This window comes from Delphinus delphis, chromosome 5, assembly GCF_949987515.2.
Source record: "Delphinus delphis chromosome 5, mDelDel1.2, whole genome shotgun sequence".
NCBI lineage: Eukaryota > Metazoa > Chordata > Mammalia > Artiodactyla > Delphinidae > Delphinus > Delphinus delphis.
The window spans coordinates 96093267-96099057 of NC_082687.1; positions in this window are offsets into that span (position 1 = coordinate 96093267).

Here is a 5791-nt window from a genome sequence, read left to right on the forward strand (position 1 = left end):
GTTATGAAATTACCTTCTAGATGCACACATGAGCATACTTGGACCCCCACACTTCCACCAGCCCTGATCTAATCCTTGCCAACCTTACAGAGGTTTAAAAAGGGTACCTAGTTTTAAGAGTGTAATTAAATATTTTAAAAATATTTATTAGTTATTTTTCATCTTAGTGGCATGTGTATTTATATCTTTAATTTTTCTTTTTGGTGTTAGCTGCAAGTGGGGCTGGGAGATGGGGACTTGAGAGCTTCCTGATTGGCCTAGACCAGTGATTTTGGAAATTTCTGATGGAGGCCCATAATAGGTAATAAAGCTGACCCTTGAACAACAGGAGGGTTAGGGGTGCCGACCTCACTGCAGTCGAAAATCCAAAATCCGTGTATAACTTTAGAGTGGGCCCTCCCAATCCATGCTTCCGCGTCCTCGGATTCAGCTGACCGTGGCTTGTGTAGAACTGTAGTATTTATTGAAAAAAAATCCACATGTAAGTGGACTCAGTTTAAACCCGTGCTGTTCAAGGGTCAACTATACATGGCACATTGAAACCAGGGTACACACACATATATAACTGAAAAGTAAACTTTCACCAAACAATACTTACCTCCACTCTGATTTATTCAGAAATTTTCAGTTTATAAGTTTTAAATGCTGGTCACACTATACTAAGTTGATTTCATAATCTTGTGATGGATTGTGTCCATAGTTTGAAAAACACCAGTTTACACCGAGCATAATCAACTACCTGGAATATACTGGCTCCGAACAAAATCAGGGTTTCGTTAGCACAGGATGAAAGGGAGGGAGACATCAGGTAGACATGTAACAGAGCCGACATCAGACCTTGAAGGGTGGGCCCGTGTGAACACGTGAACCCTGGCAGAGCGGCAGTGTGAGTGAACACAGGCGGGCTGGGCTCTGGGACGGACGGAAGGAGACTGTCTGGGAAAGTTGTCTGAGCCCCACCTGCCCCAGAGGACCTTGACTGCCAGGCTGCAGGAGAGCCCCTTCAGGGAGTGCCTTAGCCAGCCACGCTGCTGGAACAAATTACCAAAGATGAGGGTGGCTTAAACAACAAACCTTACTCAGTTCTGGAAGTCCAAGGTCAGGGTGCTGGCAGATCTGGTCTGATGAGGAGCCTCTTCCTGGCTTGCAGGCGGCTGTCTTCTCTTTGTAGCCTCATCTGGCGGAAAGCAGAGAGAGAAGGCTCTCTCCTGTTTCTCCTGTCTCCTGTCTCTTCTTATAAGGACACCATGATGGTTAATTTTATGTATCAAGTTGACTAAAGGATGCCCAGATAGCTTTCCTGGTAGCGCAGTGGTTGAGAGTCTGCCTGCCGCTGCAGGGAACGCGGGTTCGTGCCCTGGTCCGGGAAGATCCCACATGCCGCAGAGCGGCTGGGCACGTGAGCCGTGGCCGCTGAGCCTGCACGTCCGGAGCCTGTGCTCCGCAACGGGAGAGGCCACAGCAGTGAGAGGCCCGCGTACAGCCCAAAAAAAAATAAAAAATAAAAAGGATGCCCAGATAGCTGGTAAAACATTATTTCTTGGTGTGTCTGTGAAGGGCGTTTCCAGAAGAGGCTAGTGTTTGATTCAAAAGAAGAATAAAGAGATCCACCCTCACCAATACGGGCAGCGCCATCTAATCTGTTGAGGGCCCGAATGGAACAAAAAGGTGAAAGGAGGGTGAATTCTCTCTCTCCTCCAGCTGGGATGTCCATCTTCTCCGGCCCTCGGACATCAGAGCTCCTTGTTCTCAGGCCGTTGGACTGAGGGGCTTAAAACCAACAGCCTCCCCAGTTCTCAGGCCTTCAGCCTCGGACTGAATTATACCCTCAGCTTTCCTTATTCCCAGCCTGTAGACAGCAGACTGTGGAACTTCTTGGCCTCCATAACCTTGTGAACCAATCCCCAGGATAAATCTCCTCTTGTATATAACTATATATATCCTACTGGTTCTGTTTCTCTGGAGAACCTAACAAGGCATTAATCCCATCCCGAGGGCTCCAGCTTCGTGACCCAATCACCTCCTAAAGACCCCACTTCCTAATACCATCACATTGGGGGTCAGGGTTTCGACATGTGAATTTTGGGGGGACACAAACATTCAGCCCATAATGGAGAGAGTTATCCCTGGGCAGGAGTTCTCAGATCCCCAGTGGCCGTTCTTCAAGGTTCATTTTAGGACAGCAGGATCACCCTCCTCCGGGCTATTCACCAAGCCCAGTGTTGTTTCTTCAGGTGTGTTCAGATTGCAACTACTTCTCTGCACTCTTTTCCTCATGTAGGATAAGTTTTCCTAGTGTCTTTTCAAGCACGCATCGTAACAAATCTTCTCCCAAAGTTCTATTTAAACTCTTCATTGGATGCTTCTCCAATGGCTAAGGACAACTATGCAATGCAGATCAGCAGTTACATTCGTTGGGGCCCACATCCCCTTGAGTCACAATGTATAGAGCATCCAATGAACTGGGCCCTGTCTCTGGGACACAGCACTCAGCATCCTCTCATTCCCCTCCATCATTGTTGCCCCAAAAGACTGGGGACACGGCAATTGATCCCCATTCTGTCTAGGCCAGGCACAAATTTCCCCCCAAAAGGAGGGTTTTGCTCAGTTCCTTAGTGTCCAGAAATAAAGCATCTGTGTTTTTGCCAGTGGATCATTTCAATGCCATTGGAGGAGTGCTTCACCAAATCTTTGATCACACCATCTCCTGCACCCTGAGTCCTGTCAGTTTGGAGCCTCTTTGTCGTAAAGTTGATGGTCAGTGATGATGGAGAGAAAATCGATCCTCTGTGACTGGATTATGCTTGTAAGGGAGAGATCATCTAACAGGTTATTGTGGACATCGCAAACGTATGTACTCCCTGTACATGTACAAAGGAATATTACCTAAAGGGAATCTCAATTCATCATCTTCCATTCAGTCATTCATTCAGTCAACAAACCAAGTGAGAAGAAAAATCCCAAAGAATCACTTTTACTGTACTGTGTTGCTTATAAGAAATAGCCTTCTGGAACTCACTGTGGTATTTACTGGAATGCTACTGGACTCTGTATGTTTCTACATGCTACTTCGAATCCTTGTTGTTAAATGATGGTCAGTAAAGAATTAATGAACGAAGAAACAAAAATCTCCATTCTCTGGTGAACTTGGACCCCTGGACTGAGAGATGAGAGAAAGGATCTGATGTGATGATGATGAAACCTTGCATTTGTGTAGAACCTAATACTTTCTGGACTGTTCTCATTAATTATCTTTAATAGATGAAATAGGTTTGACTATACTCATTTTTCAGAGTAGGAACACAAGACCTGGGAAGGTTAGATAACCTGCCCTATAGGTGACACATCTGGCTAGTGATGGAGGTATGACGCACCCAGATGCAGCCCTGTGGCTCGCAGCTCCGGGTTTACCCCACCCTACCCCCTGAGCAGGGCACCCTAGTGCCACTGCAAATTAAATTCCTATGATTTCCTAATTAAAATGGTATTAGTTAGCTCTGCCATTCTAACACAGATGACTGATAGGGATGCCGTCTTTCCTCTACTTAGCAAAAGGCCTTTCACTTACAGCTACGTAGTTAAGCCACAAGATAACCCCCCTAGCAAGCTGCTGACCGGGTTTGAAAAGCCGAAGCTATAACTCAGTGCAGACACAGTATCCTACCCAGGAATTAGAATCTCTCTGTGTTCCTGAACTTGGTCTAGACTCACAAGGGCAGCCTCCCAACCCCTGGGTTTCATCCTAGAGTGGGCCATTTTCCCTTTTTTGCTGTTTTGATCAAATGACAGAAAGCTTTTATTTTCAAAAAGCCATTTATAACTCACCAAGAGCCCACATACCATGATTTCATTGGATGTTCAGGGCAATCCCGTGAGGTCAAAACACATAATTCGGGCTTCCCTGGTGGCGCAGTGGTTGGGAATCTGCCTGCCAATGCAGGGGACAGGGGTTCGAGCCCTGGTCTGGGAAGATCCCACATGCCGCGGAGCAACTAGCCCCGTGAGCCACAATGACTGAGCCTGCGCATCTGGAGCCTGTGCTCCGCAACAGGGGAGGCCGCAATAGTGAGAGGCCCGCTCACCGCGATGAAGAGTGGCCCCCACTTGCCGCAACTAGAGAAAGCCCTCGCACAGAAACGAAGACCCAACACAGCCATAAATAAATAAATTTTAAAAATTAAAAAAAAACACAACATAACACTGGTTTGTGTTGATGCAGTGCTCCTTCCCACGTCTGGACTCTGTGTTCACGTACGGTGGGTGCTTTAGGTCATTCATTCTGCACGTACTTTTTCTGAGCTGGGTACCCTCACAATCTGCTCCTTTTTATGGATAAGACTCTGACTTAAGACAAAAGCTGCAAGTTCAAAGGAACACAGGAAGTGGCGGAGGCAGGATTCAAACCCAGGGTGTCTGGCTTCAGACCCTGCTGAACCACCATGCTGTTCGCTCCATCTGCAGCCTTTCTGCAGCCCTGGGGCCATGTTTGCCACTTTGATCATGGTCCTGTCCAGAGAGCAGGTGGGACTGGCAGACAGCAGAGCGTCATAGAATCGTCCTCTCCTTTCGGCCCCTCCAGAAGGCATGGACACCAGCTGGCTCAACCCAGGAAGCCAAGAGACGCAAAGAAAGAAGCTCACTTCTGTTGCTGGCCTGCTTGATGCCAGCAAGAGGGCTGGGTCCTCGCCGCACACTGTCTGAGTCCTCACTGCAGGGAGAGAGTCTTTTTTCTTTTTTTTTAATGCTTTTATTTATTTTTTTAATTGAAGAATAGCTGATTTACAATGTTGTCTTAATTTCTGCTGTACAGCAAAGTGATTCACTTATACATGTATATCTTTTGATATTCTTTCCCATTGTGGTTTAATCACAGGGTGTTGAATATAGTTCCCCGTGCTATACAGTAGGACCTTGTTGTTTATCCATTCTACATGTGATAGTTTGCAACTGCTAACCCTAACCTCCCACTCCAGCCCTCCCCCTCCTCCCCTTGGCAGCCTCCAGTCTGTTCTCTTTGTCTGAGTCTGTTTCTGTTCTGTAGATAAGTTCATTTGAGACATATTTTAGATTCCACATGTAAGTGATATCATATGGCATTTGTCTTTCTCTGACTTACTTCACTTAGTATGATAATCTCTGGTTCGGTCTGTGTTGCTGCAAATGGCATTATTTCATTCTTTTTTATGGCTAATATACCATAAGGAGGACAGTCTTATCTCAGGTTTATAACTGAGGAGCCTGAGGTCCAGGAAGGCCAAGTGAACCCCCTAAGATCATACAACAGTTGGTGGAGATGAGAATTGAACCCAGTCTGCTGGCAACCAACACCACGCCCTTGAGGCCGACGGTAAAGTGACGTTATCATCCCCATCCAGGATCAGAGAAACAGTCCCAGGGGCGCTGGTGCCAATCATGAAAGACAAGACGGTAGGGAGCCTGTTGCGTGTTGACTTGATTCTCAGTAAAAACCAGGCTCAAGCAGGACTCAGAAGCCCCTCACGAAAAACCTCAGTAACTTTCGTATCTCAAAGATCAGAAACCAAGACACATCACAGCTCGAATACGCTCTCTTTACGGGGGACCAGATGTGGTGGTTTCCAAGAAAAACCAGCACCCCTGCGGAGAGACGGGACCCACTCAGGACCCATCTATGAGACCTGGGCATCCAGCAAAGCTAGACTACAAAACACACGAAGGAGGGTGGCATTAACAGAAGGGAGACTGGGGAAAGCTGGGGGCCCAGGGGAGACCCTTCCTCCAGACACACTCCCGCGGGGTTGAGGAAACAAAG